Below are 15,573 nucleotides of genomic sequence, written 5' to 3' on the forward strand. Positions count from 1 at the left end.
TACACTGATACTTTTAAGCTAGTCTTTTGAAGAATGGAGTAGCTATACTAAAACAAGTATGTTTTGAACAGATTCTAAATTTATAAAATTTCATACAAGAAATAATACATATAATTCATCATATATAATGCAACTTTACACATATTTATAATATTGAGAGTCAAAATAAAATATGCCATTTTAACAACTATCAATCTTCATTTAAATTCTGAGTCTATGAATATACTTCTATATTACATACATACATGCATATTTTTACATAGAAATATCTACAAAGACACAAACCAGACTGGGGATCATTTTATGATAATTCATGGATGTGGCCTTTGTTACTGCCTCTCACCTTTACTCTTTACACAGACAACTGCGTTCTTATTATTTCACAGAAAGAAATCTGTGCTAATGCTACATTATCACATAAGAAAACTCACCAAATAAATCTAGGGCATCAGAAAATCAATAAAATCAATGTGTATCTTAAGAAATGATAGCTGCATTCTATTAATTGTATTAATGCATATACTGGCACTTTTAATGCAGCAATATAATAGAAATAATATGTCAAAATGAGTACAAGATAATGGGAATATCTGAACAAATTATCACACATTTGTGTTATAAATAATGTTATCAAAGATGATATGTAGATATTTGGAAACGTGTTGTTGTTATCTTAGGATTTCACTTGCAAACACTGCATGTGTGTGTATGTATAGATATAAATTTGCCTTAACATGGGAAAAGAAGGATGCCTACCAAACTGATAAGATTGGAGAGTCAAAGACATTGGTTTTGGAGGGAGGTTATTATTTTTTTATTAAACATCTTTGCCTTTTGCATTAAATTATAATAAACATGCTATACATACATACATACATACATACTGCACAAATACATATATTGGGAAGAGCAAGACTCAATCCACATTTAAGAGGATTAAGGTGAAGAGATTCTTAAAGACAGAATAATGGTGGAATTACAGGCATCACCACAAAAGGATAGGTCATGAATAAAGAAAGTAAACTCCATGGGTGTGACAGAATACATTTTGTGAGTCACTGTACATGTTTATTACAATTAGATACTATCTTCCTTCATATTAGATATCAAAATATAAATAGTTTAGAGAAGCATACATGATACATTTCCATTGGGCTGAATCCCCAGTACATGCTCTTGTACTATTGCAGTCTTTTTGTTCCTGTTACCTCTAATGTTGCAAATTAATAAACCCTGTCTTGTAAACGTAGTCAGCCTTAGTACATATACTATGTGAGGGATAAAATTCTTTCATTTATAGAACACATCAAGAATGAAGGGACAGATCTTTCTTTTTACTTTATTGAGAATGTCTGATATGTATAGTTTCAGGGACTGGTTACACATCCTCTCCATGGAAGGATTCTTAAAAGTCAAACTCTTGAGTTTTAAGAATTATCAAAAATTATCTTTATTTTTGAACCTTATTGATAGTAATAAACCCTAGATAGAAAGAAATTAGGAAGCCGATTGTCATAATCCCTGTGGGAACTTTTTAGATGTGATATTGAGTTCTTTTTCCAGGATGGAATTTTCTCTTTCCTTTCACTTACCCATACTATGTTTCTCCAAGAGCAAAAATATTTTTCTCTTTCAATAATTCTAAATAGTGAATCAGTAAAACTTCATTGTCAATATGAAAGCATATTATTTTATAAATTAAAGGATATTAGACCCAGCCCTCAGTTAACATCTAATCAATAACCATTCACTTGTTCTGAGATCCTATACACAAGGCTAGTGATTTCATAATTAAAGAGCCTTGAATATATGTATCCTGATTTATTGATGTCCCCCATTAAAAATAAAATTGTAAAAAAAAATAATAAAATAGCACAGTATCTTAGGTACCCCCCCAAAAAAAAAGAGCCTTAGCATAGTGGTCAGTGCTTAAAGGTCTGGATCCAGCCAAACCCCCAATTTTTGACTTAAAACATCTTCATAAACTTGAGAAAATCAGTCATATACCCAAAAGCTCAGATTTCTTAACCAAACAAAAGAATTATAATGGTATTTAATTCACAGGATTGTATTAAACTTAAGTTAGATGAGGCAAATGCCTAAAACCTAAACGAGTAAAAGATAATCATCAACATATTGAATTGTCACCTAAATATGGGTAAAAGTTAATATGATTTTCTAAGTGTTGACTGTATTATAATGCCTGATCTTTTTATATTATTGTGACATTACTCTAAGTATTTCCTATACATTAGCAAATTTAATCTTCACAAAAATCCTAAGAGAAAGTGGTGAATATTAACACCATTTATAATATATAAGGGGTCTGTGGTACAGACAAGCTAGTAATACATGGAGCTCGGATTCACATACACTGATAGCGTAGTTCCTGACGGCAATGCCCAAGCTCTGAACCACTACGGTATACTACCTCTCATGCATCTCATCACTATTCTTGTAGGAAACATCCATCACATTTAAAGCTTTCTTTTAGCTAGGCAGTTTTGTTGAAATTACATTTTCTATCATGCTTCTGCTTATTCCAGGGCAGCGTGCCCTGGGATTTCAGATTTACTAATTCTGTATAATTTTTTTCCAGTTTTCTAATTCAGTATCATTTTCACTTTTATCTTAATAACCCACAATTCTCTATCACTAAATGGATCTTGCTAGTATCTTCCCTCTATATAGAAACACTGTTCACCTACACAATCTTGTTCAATTCCCTCATCCTGTTGGGACTGTAATTTCCCCCTTCCTATTTCATTCTTTTCAGATAACTTATGAGAATGCAGAAAAACCTCTCTCTCTCTGTAACAGAATGTAATATCATTAAAGATAAGCCTACACAGTTTTTAAGGATAGAGACAGAACTGATTTACTATAGCAAACACACAAAGCCTTGGAATTTACTTGGCTGTTTCTGTATTTTGAAATTTATTTTCAAAGTACATGACATTATGTATGAATAACTGAGGTCAATTTGAAGGGGACATATTCTTGTTCAAATTCAGTTATAAAAAGAATGTGTTATAATTAAAATTCTAAATTCTATAAATAAAATTTTCACACGCTTCTACAGGAAAATATAGAAAGAATACTATCAAGTGTATTTTTATCAGATTAAAATCTAGTTTTATTTTCTAAAATATGGAAGAACTCAAGCAAATAATGACACTTAGAAAATAAGCCACTGATAGAAAATATGTGGTAAAATTACTAGTGGCAATACACACACATTCACACACATCAACATTTTTTTTAATTTTTTTTAATTTTTATTTATTTATTCATTTTAGAGAGGAGAGAGAGAAGGAGAGAGAGAGATAGAGAGGGAGAGAGAGGAGAGAGAGACAGGGAGAGAGAAGGGGGGAGGAGCTGGAAGCATCAACTCCCATATATGTCTTGACCAAGCAAGCCCAGGGTTTCGAACCAGTGACCTCAGCATTTCCAGGTCGACGCTTTATCCACTACACCATCACAGGTCAGGCACATCAACATTTTGAACTAAAAGTAAATACTTGAAAAATATGATTGAGGAAAGTGGGTACTTGACTTGAAAAATATAGTCAAGGAAAAAATTTATATGTATTAAGAGGAATAATACATATATCTGAGAAGATATTATGATGGAATAATATAGAAATACATAGAAGATAAATTTCTAAAAATCCCATAATGTCAAACTTGTATAATAACATAGATAAGTAACAATCAAGGAATAAAGACCAAACCCAGAAGTTCTATATCCACATAAAAGACTTTCAGTAGGTAAAAAGTGATAAAATTATAACTAAACAGAAAAACTTTAAAAAAAAGTAGGAAAACATTTTCCATATTGAAAGGGCTCAGTAGGGCCATGGAGGATCACACACACACAAACACATGACTCAACATTTAGCAACAACATTTGAGGATGTCAGTAATAAAAGGAGATTCCGGAACTATTTCAGAGACAAAAAAAATCTTCAAAAAATAAGTAGATTGGCATCAGAAAAAAAAATAACTAGCAAAAGTAATGCAAGAAAAAAATGGAAAAATATTTTCAAAGAATGAGAGTAAATAACTTGCAATCTGATTTCTCTGTTCAACCAAAATAATAGCCAAGGACTGAGAGAAAAAAAAAACATACTGGTACAATTAGGTTAGAGCACATAAAAAGGCAAAAGATCAAAACAGACATTACTACAAAGAAAAACACATAACAAATAAGCCCTGAAAAGATGCTCAACATCAGTCATTACAAAAATGCAAAATAAAACTTAAATAAATATCCACACATACTAAATGGCTAAATTTAAGATTACGGACAATACCATATACTTACAAGAATGCATGGTAGTAAGAACTCTCATGCATTATTGGTGTGAATGAAAAATGATAAAGGCATGTTTGGTGGTTTTAATAAAGTCAATGACTCATTAATTTCATAATAAATGAAAACATTTTCCCAAAACACACACAAATTTTCATAGCTACTATATTCATAATCACCAAGTCTTCAAATACCTGAGACATCTTTCAAATGGGGACTAAATAAACTTTGGTACATCCAAATGCAGGAATATTACTTGGTAATAAGAGGAACCAAACATTCATGTCACAATATAATTGAATCTTAAATGTATTATCTTAATAAAGTAAGATATTAAATGCTACATGTTGTACAATTTCATTTACATGGCATTTTGGAAAAAGCTAAGAACAGAAAATAAATTAGTGGTTAGCAGAGGTGAAGAATGAGGAGGGTTGCTTACAAAGGAAAAAATGTAAAGAAATTTTCTGAGTGATATAATTGTGTATGTCTCCCATTTTGGATATATTAAATAATTAAGCATTCAATTTTATATTTGACAAATTTAATTCCCTTTGTATTTTGTATATCTTGGGAAAAATCATTTTTAAGTACAAATGTTATTAAATAAAATTATCTGATGCTAGACATATCAAGCATTATTAAAAATCTCACCAAAAACTGGAAAAAATATTTACCAAAAGGGATAAACAGTAATTGAAGTAAAAAAAGAAACACTATAAACTCAATAAGATGCAAAAGACTTATAGAAGAGAATACAAAATTATTAATGTTATTAGTGATCAAAGAAATTAGATTAACAAAGAGATAATTTTATATTTATATAGCAAATTATGCATGTGATTCTGATAGCCTATCATTGGAGAGGTGGGTTCTTCCTTTTAAGATTTGATGCCAAGGGTCCGGTACTAGAAATTCCAACAACCATGCTCAGCTGTACTGTAGACCTTCTGCCTCTTTTTGCCTTCCCTAGTGACAAGTAACCACCTCTGTACTTACTCCTATATCTAGATATTGGAAAGTTTTCTCCTTTTGAATAGGCAGATACATCTAGTTTTTAATTCACTAAAATACATAGACAGGTTTATGTAGTTGATAGTCTTCTTATCTACTATGAATTATTTTCAAATAAAAGTTTGCTTTCTAAAGAAAAATTTTTCACTTCCCTGAACATTCTCAATCCCCTTGCTATTATGGAAGGCATAGCTAGTTTTATGATCTATCAAATATGGTTTCTTTTAAATACAAGATCTGCTCTCAAAGGGGAAATTTTCAAATATCAAAAACATACATTCGCAGACTTTCCTACTCTTTGAAATTGCTAGATCTGAAATGTACTAATCAAAGAATGCCCAAAGTAATATTTCTAGCTTAGTTTCTTAGACATATTTAAAGAACTTTGGCAGAGAATAAATATTTGGTAAATTGCTAATCAAAGAAGCATCTAATATAACACAGTTTTGAAAAATAGTTAATATTTATATAATAGTAAATTTTTCATCTGTTCTTCCCAAAATGAATTAAGAATATTATAAAATATGTACAAGACAAAATATTTAAATATAAAATAAATTAAGGAAGAAATCATTTTTGTCTCCTTGGTTTTCCTGGGGACCAGGAAAGACTATAAATTGAATTTCTAGGAAAGATATAAAGAGAAAGATAGTATTATTTGGTCCCAATGTCTAATTATTGTTCAATATAAAAATAAACTTTACTTTCTATTATTTTAAACCAACTTTCCTAAGTAACCATATTTAGAAAAATCTACTAGATATTTCACATGATTAAAATAATCATCACACCCTAGTTTTAATCAATAGTGGAGCTGGTCGTAAAAACAAAAACAATGAAGAGCATAAGTCACGACATTGCTACTTCCTCATCCCTATTTAGGACTTAACAGCTATTCTAACATAAACACTCAGAAACTCTGTAAATTGTAATTGCTGTTTCTGAAACTAGGGTAAAATACACCATGTAAGTGCAAGGTATGATGTTATCATTGTTGTTACAGCCACTACTGTTTTTGTTAATCTTAAAAGGAAAAAATAGTAATAATAATCCCACTGCTTGTAATTTATAAACTCAGAACTAATTCAAAAATAGCATCATACTGCCCTCTTTACTTTTTACTTTTATTTTCTTACAGTGAGTAGAAAAGTTCACTGTAATAAATCTTGGCAGTGGGTATGACAAAAAAAAAATGTTTATCTACACTTCAAACATCTCTTAATGTTGTTTCATGCATAAATATGAATATTATGTGACTGTCCCTATAGAAATTTTACTAAACAATCACTGATACTTTAGATAAGATAGACTAATGTGGGACAAGGGTATTATATTTACTTGCTTCTGTGTTTTTCAAAAATAAATATCTATCTGATTACATGCACTCCGATAATTCTTATTTGCAAATACTATCAGAGACCAACAATAACTGGTTTCTGGAATAGTTATGAGGGCACATAGTAAGAACTGTCAATATGTTGTTTGGAGAGGACATAGAAGGAAAATGGTCATTTTAGTAAAGAGTGAGGACAATGTTTGCCCACAGTGATATATGGCTTTTATACTCTGTATGTGGCAAGGGTGAAATGTTGAAGTAAGATTATACCAAGTAAAATCAAGAGCAGACATGATACCAACTGTGGAAGAAAATATGCTTTGATTCTTTTGCATCCGATTCCTTTGTTCTCCTTAGGAAACTCTGAATTTCTTTGTTAAGCATATGACACATCCCAGGTAGATTCAGAAAGATGACTGTGTGACAATAAATATTGATATAAATTGATCATTAACTGTATGTTAAATATTGGGAAAAGTGGAATATACATATATATCTTACAAAACACTTTTGGTACAAATTATTATCTACATTTTATAGATTCAGGAGTCACATTAACATGTAACTAACACCAAGGTCTGTCCTTCCACCTCTGCATATAGATCATGCTCTCTATTAAATATTCTGTTAAAGAAAATAATATAGCCTGACCAGGCCATGATGCAGTGGATAGAACATTGGACTGGGAAGCAGAGGACCCAGGTTCAAAACCCCGAGGTCACCAGCTTGAGCATGGGATTGCTGGTTTGAACATGAGATTATAGACATGATCCCATGGTCACTTCCTTGAAGCTCAAATTTGCTGTCTTGAACCCAAGGTTGCTGGCTTGAGCAAGGGGTCGCTTGCTCTGTTGGAGTTCATCATTCAAGGCACATATGAGAAAGCAATCAATGAACAACTAAGGTTCTGCAACGAAGAATTGATGCTTCTCATCTCTCTCCTTCCTGTCAGTCTGTCCCTATCTGTCTATCTCTCTGTCTCCCTGTCTCTGTCACACACAAAAAAGAAAATACAGATTATTCTGCTAATATTAGATTTTTAGGATATTATATAGGTTATTTTCCTCTTATTTATTTTTGTTTTTGCAATTACACATTAAAGATCTTTATATTTTAGATTACTTTTAACATTTGTTTATTTAGTGTTATAACACATGTACCTTTTCAGAAATTTAAAATTTTTTTTTGATACCAGATGATTTATATTTGTTACCAGTTAGAGTAACAAGAAGTAGATTTACCATTTTTCACAACAGTAACACAAAGAATGTCAAGACAAAATATATGCAGCAACTAATTTCAACATAATTAGGCAAAGAAACATAGTTCTAAGTGACAGAAAACAACAAAGGTGTGCCTATGATTGTCCAATCTTAACTGCCTAAAGAGTAGTTTCAGGCAGTAATGTGATGAGACAATAAGATTCAATCTTGACAGAACTCAGAAGTTGCCCTGAGTTGGGTAAACTCAGAGGTTTCCCTAAGTTAGGTAAACATACCTGTGAGTCTGGTGAGTGTAAGTTAAAGTATTCAGAGTACTAGGGATTACAAAGTTGAACAGAGAAGGGGTAAAGTTGAACTGAGAATTCCCTCTCAAGATCTGGGATGAGTGCTGAACAATGCATGCATGGAAAGAAAATACACAAGGACAAAAGGAAAATAACAGAAAAATATTAGAGAAATAATCTTTAAAGGTCTTAAAGGACCAATAATAGTTCCTGTGTCCACCAATGAGAGTAGGTGGTAATCATTTTATAGTTTACAAGTCAACACATTATGTATCTTAAATTTACACAAAATTAGGGTGTCCATAATATATCAATAGAGCTGGAAAAATAAAAAGACAAGCCAATAGAAAGAAAGACTATATTTGCAAATCATATATTTGTTAAAGGACTTATATCCAGAGTATACGAAGAACCTACAAAACTAAAAAGTAAAAATAATAACAATAATAAAAAATAATAAACTCAAGAATAAGAAAAAAAAACCAATCCAATAAAAATGTCAAAACATTTCAACATGCACTTCATCAAAGAAGATAAATAAAAACTAAAATAATGGTTATAAGCAAATAAAACTTAAAATAGAGATTAGTATCATTAGCAATTAGGAATTTGCAAAATAAAAGTAGAGTAAAATACTACTCAACTCTTATATCATATAAAGGCAAATCAAACAATATGTTGATAAAAATGTGGAGCAGATGGAATTCTCATATACTGCCTGAGGGAACATAAAATGATACAGTCATTTTAGAAACCAGTTTGATATCTCTATAAAAATTAAATGCACACCTACCATTTGACTTAGCTATGAACCTTTTAGGCATTTACCAAAGAGAAACTAAAAAAATATACATTCAAGACTTGTATGTGAATGCTTATAGTAACTTTAGTTGAAATAGCCCAAAACTGGAAATATGATAAATCAAATTTCTATTAAGAGGTGAACAGATATAGTTCTGCTATATCCATAATGGAACACTTTTCAGCAAGAACAAGCAATGAAATATCGATACACACTATAGTACAGAAGTATCACAAAATAATTATGCTAGGTGGAAGAAGCTGGCCAAAAGAAAGAGAATATATTACAATTTAGAAAATGCATACTAATTTATAATAGAAAGAACCCGATCAATGGAGATTGTGAGTTGGTTTTTTGAACTGATAGCCAATTAAAAAGTTATTCTCACAGCCTCAGGTGGAAGCAACCAGAATCATCCATGTTATTCACTTTATTTTATTTATTTATTTATTTTTTCTGTATTTTTCTGAAGCCGGAAACGGGGAGAGACAGTCAGACAGATTCCCTCATGCGCCCGACCGGGATCCACCCAGCACGCCCACCAGGGGGCGACGCTCTGCCCACCAGGGGGCGATGCTCTGCCCCTCCAGGGCGTCGCTCTGTTGCGACCAGAGCCACTCTAGCGCCTGGGGCAGAGGCCGAGGAGCCATCCCCAGCGTCCGGGCCATCTTTGCTCCAGTGGAGCCTGGCTGCGGGAGGGGAAGAGAGAGACAAAGAGGAAGGAGAGGGGGAGGGGTGGAGAAGCAGATGGGCGCTTCTCCTGTGTGCCCTGGCCAGGAATCGAACCCGGGACTTCTGCACGCCAGGCCGACGCTCTACCACTGAGCCTTATTCACTTTATTAACATTTGTTCTTTAAAGCTTTTTAGGTAATCATCAGCTTGTAATTAACAATTTAGTTACTTGATTTCAGATCTTTTTCACCTTTTTAAATAGGAAAAAGATTCTCCTTACAGTACACTTTCCAAAGATTAGAATACCAACCTTGCCCAAATCCTTTCCAACACTTCCTACGTTTATTCTGTTTTATAGCTCTGTAATACATTATTATCCTTGACCCCAAAATGGAAGAACTTTAGAATAAAGAATAGCATCAGAGCACAACATTAAGTGCCTTAAAATTTTGCAAGTGCCTCAGAAAAATCACTGCTTTGCCAAATTCACATAAGACAATGCAATAAAAAGATAATGTGTAATAGAATTGTACACTTGAAACTTTTTGATCTTTTTAACCATTGTCGCCCCAATAAATACAATGAAAAAAAAAACCCTTAAAGCCATGACTGAATCTTCAACCCTGAACCCCGGGTTATTGAGGTCTCTACCAACTGAAATAAGGGTTTTAAACAGTAGCGCAGTTTAGTGTTATTTCCATCCGGATTGTATATTCTTTGGAGATATTTTGCATAAAGCCTGCTTCAATCATTCACATATAAACTTAGAAAGGAAATTTTCTGCCATTTAAAGCTACATTGTTCATCTGTTTTAGCTTTAAAGCAGTCAGCAGGGAATGCAAACAGAGCTGTTTGAAGCCTGGAAAAGTTCCTGAATGAAGCTCAGTGCTGCCTCCTTAAGCAATAATAAACATTTACATTTTGAAACAGTTGAAGCCTTAAGGGGAAAAAAATGAAGCCAAATGATCTCTTGTTGGGGATGGAGAGTCTAATGATACATAATAGTAATCATGGTGACAATAATAATGATAAATCCAGATCTGATGATGGATTGGAAATAGAAAGCAATGGGCTTTGGATGAAAAAATGAGCTAGTTTATAGCATTCTGAGGAACACAGGTGCATGAGCTTCAGTCTGTTTTCTGGGCCTATATACAAACATCAAGTGAAAAGTAACAGATGCTGCATCTTCCTGCTGCTTTTGAAAACTTACTTTTCTCTACTTCAGAATGAAGTGTTTGAGTTCTTGCGCAGTCTAAACAGAGTCCTTCTGTCAAACTTTAATTTAACATAAGACTTTAAAGAAACCACTGTGATTGTGTGATAATCACATTGCATCAAGGTCGTTTTCTTCTGTTGTTCCCTTTATGTTTATTTCTATACTTATCATAAAACCTTACTGACGCCCTTTGGAGTGTTTTCTTTTTCCTACTTTGATTTTTGCCATTTCACATATGCTTGCCTATCTCCGTTAAAATACATCTTTATATCATTTTCATTCTCATTTATATCTCTGATCTTCTATTGGAGATGATCCTTATAGTATGATGAAGAGTTTTCTGGGCAGTAGCCATACAATACACCTTTGTATGTTGCTTCCACTCATACTGTGTTGGTCACACTTTTGCAGTACATGTTTAATCGTTTAGATATATCTGATGTTGGGCTGCATTTTAGTCAATATTTTAGAGCACTCTTTATTATCTACCATCTTAGAAATTTCTGAGAAAAATGCAACTTAAAAATAGCTTTTTGTAACTTTAGAAGCCCTAGAAATGTTCCACAACTATGAACCAAACTTCTCCCAATGTGTTCACAGTTGTTACTTTGACACAGAGTGTTTTTCATCCAGAATTTATCTACTACCTGTCCAGCCTGCTCACATGTGCCAGTGGAAAAGATCAAGGGAAAGTTTTCTTCCTTTTCTTTTTTTAAGTTTTCCCAGAATGTAGAACGACATTACAATAACTGCTCAGCGTACTAGGAAAAAGAGCTTGAGAATAAGACACAGTAACAAACTATCAGGAAATGCTTAATTACTCACTAATGCATTATTATAGCAATACTAAATGAAGATTGGAACAAATGCTAACCAAGAAAATTAAATTAGTTCTCTCTTGCACTTTCCTCAAACAATCTCAAAAAACTAGCAACAAAAACAACATCCAAAACAGATGGGACAATCCTTAGAATCCAGTGTAATTTAAAATAATTTGAAAGTATAGTGGATCACCAAGGAAAGGTAAATAAACCTTCTGGACATTTGGCAAAGATTTAACTCTGATCCAGACTCATTCTTCAGTTGATTCAAAAGACAAAGAAATAAAGCTGCAATTTTGGACAGATGATAGGATAAAAACAAAAATATTATCCTAAGGCCTCTATTTTAATAATGAAATTATTTAAATCAAAGAGATTTTTCAGCAACAACAATCAACAGAATGTGAGGCCCTGAAATTTTTTTTTTATATTGAACAATTCTATGGAGATAGTTTCTGCTACATTTCCCTGTTACTCCAATCCTCAGACTTCCCCTTTAGTGTTAGATGGAATAATGAGTGTATCAACAACTTTCTTGGTATATATACATCATGACTTCACATATAAAAACTGCCATCAACCAAACAACTGGAGGTTAAGGCTAGTGCCTCCAGAATAGATCCTCCAGGTCAAGCCTATTGTAGATCTCTATGCTACAGAAGGTAAAATGGTATGGGCTTTAACATTGACCTTCCACTTGTCTCTAAAATAACAATACTAAATCAAATTCAATATTCAATAAATGTGAGAAGAGTCTAGGACACATAAAAAAATCTTCAGACTACAAAAGGAGGCATACATTTGTTGGGAAGCAAATATGCAGATATTTCCATTGAAATGGCTATTTAACAAATTAAAATAAATATTTAAAATTTTTTGTAAAATTGCTGAAGGGAAAATAGATAACATTAACTATAGAAAAAAATGTAAGGTAAAATAAAAACTATTATTGACCAAGTTCTACTGTCACTTAAAGAAGTGAAATGAAGAATTAACTTGGTAGATAACTGAATTACAAGTGTTAAATAGGGAACTTGATTTATAATGAGATTATAAAATATGATTATATAACATATATGAAATAGATAAATATAACCTTTTAATAACAATCATTTTCAAAGGGAAGAACAGCAAATAGACTAGTAATGATAGTCATGGCTGAAAAAAGAAAATTTGCATATGAAATTGATTGTTAAGAGGCCCTAAACTGTCCAATTCTAAAAATATTACATAGAAATAAAATGAATTTATATAGTTTTAGTATTTATTTCAAGATAAGAAATATTTCAAATTCTCAAGAAGAAAGAAAGGTTAATTTTACTAATGTCAGAATCAAATTTGCTTTAGAAATGTCACCTGAAAAAAATAAATGCCAGATAAAATAAAGCATTATAGATTTCAGGAGAAAATTATATAATTCAATAAATGACTAAGAATCATCTCAGATTTTTTTACCAGAGTTATAAGAAACACTTTTATTTTTAGAATAAAGTACTTATTAAAGCAGTTTTAGTTTTACAAAAAAATTTAGATTGAGGTTTAGTGATTTCATATATATCCTCATGCTTCCACATGTGGTACAGTTTATTTGTTTGTTTATTTATTTATAACCAAGAATGAGCCTACATCAACAAATCAAAATCCCTCAAAGATCATAGTTCACTGTAGGATTCATGTATCCATCATTACAGAACCATACAGAGTATTTTCATTACCTTAACAACTTCTATGATCTTCCTACACTTACCCCCACCCTACCCCTGGCAACAACTGATTATTTTTACTGTCTTTATAATTTTGCCTTTTCTAGAATGTCATATAGTTAGAATCATACAGTATATACAAAGATTTTGTTTTTGTTTTTGTTTTGATTGTCTTCCTTCACTTGGTAATACACATTCAAGGTCCTCCATGCCTTTTCATGACTTTGGATTAGGGTAATAGTGGCCTCATAGAATGAGTTATGAAGTAGTAGTCCCTCTATTGCTATCCTTTGAAAGAGATTGTAGAGAATTGGTATTATTTCTTCCTTAAATTTTTGGTAGAATTCATGAGTAAATACATCATTCTGGTTTAATATCAAATTATGCAGTTCATTAAATCTAAAATAATATTTCTGAAAATTTGACCAAAAATTTTAAAGTGACAATTGTCTGTGATAACATTAAAAAGTTGAATTATGACTTTGGTTGTTCATACCTCTCCTCAGCTTAATATATAAAGATGCAAAAAAAATTATTTTTCAACCAATACCCATAGTTAATTGGATAAAATCTAACAGTTGTAATAATTAAATATAATAAATTTTGAGAACTGGACAAAAGTAATTTTATAGAAAAGTTTTATCTCAAATTACTCATATAAAAGTCAATACTGAATCAGATTAATGACTCAGCAGTACTAATTTTCATACTTGTTAATGCTGGCTGAAGCTGTTGTGGGTTCATGAGTCATCTTCCCTGTAGAAGAAGTTGTGTTGATAATAATAATCATATTTAAGGTCAATAATAATTTAAAAGTAAAAGAGGTAGTCTTCATATTGCACAAAAGTTAAGGACTTTTGGTGATAAAAATAACTTTATGTCAATCTGGTATTAAGTAATGAATTAGAAGTTACTTTAATTTAAAGGGAAGAAGTTATTTATTAATCTCTACATAATTATTTAATAAAAATATCCTGATAATGTATATCAAAAGAAATTTTAATTCATATGCAGAAATGATTGTTTAAAAGTTTAGTTTCCTGGGGGGGTTAACTAATAATTATTATTAGTGTATTATTTTTTATAAAATCATAGAGAAACATCATAATAATGTAATACACAATATATTCATAAATCTTAGAAATATCACCAAATAATATCTAGTTTTCTAGACCTATAAAAATAAATCAGCATGGATGTTAACTGTTAAGTTGGTATGCCTGTATTTAAAATAAATTGATTGATGAAGTGACACCAGAGAAATGGCAGCATGAGAGATACTCTTGATCTCTTCATTGAAATTTCAACAAATTCAACAACTATACACAGAGAAGGAATCCCAGATGTACATGAAATATCCACACATCAGATGGACAAAGGTTGGGTGAGAAGATAGGTGGGAGATAGGATCCACTCCCGGAAGACAAAAGCCAAAGGACCAGGTTTTTATCTTTCTTCATTGACCAGAGGGAGGGAGGCACTTTTAGTGTGGGTCTTGTATTGGAGCCAGAAGTGAACAGACCAAGGGGCAGAGATGAAGAAGCTGAATTAAGGCAGGTATGCAACCAAGAGCAGGAACACAGCCAGTTCCCAGCGTCTGCCTGCATCTCTGGGCTCAATTTGTGGTTGCAAGAGCTGGGTGTGCACATACCCTCTGGGGTGTTCCCATGACCGGCGCGCTAATAGCCCATGGAGATCTGCCTGCAGAGCACTGAGGCATGCTCCATCTACCCAGGAGGCCCATGCTGTTTGGCCTGCGTGATGCAGAGGCATGCTTGATTTGAGATCTGCACCCAGCCCTACCCCTCTCTGAAGCTCCAGTGCAGGGGTGCCAGCTCACTGCTATAGCCCCTGCCCTGCCAAGGTCACACTTTGAGTGGTATCAGAGGAAGAACCAGACTGTGTCCCCTCAGCCACCCAAGTCCCACATTACTCCCCATGCTGTGTGAACAGTGGCAGTAGTGGCTCCCCCCAGAGCTGAGTTCCCTGGATATGCTTTCTCCTGTGAGAGGAATAGGTTTCCAGCGTTTGATCCACTGCTCTGTTGGGACGTCGAGACAGATGCAGGTAGACCTGAGACTGCCATTGCAAGAACCATAAAATTGCAAAGCCCTAATAACAAGCACCTTTTACCAATGTGATTGCCATCCTGCTACATCATTACAACAGTGACACCTCAGCAG

Source organism: Saccopteryx bilineata, chromosome 3 (assembly GCF_036850765.1).
Source record: "Saccopteryx bilineata isolate mSacBil1 chromosome 3, mSacBil1_pri_phased_curated, whole genome shotgun sequence".
In the NCBI taxonomy this organism is placed as follows: domain Eukaryota; kingdom Metazoa; phylum Chordata; class Mammalia; order Chiroptera; family Emballonuridae; genus Saccopteryx; species Saccopteryx bilineata.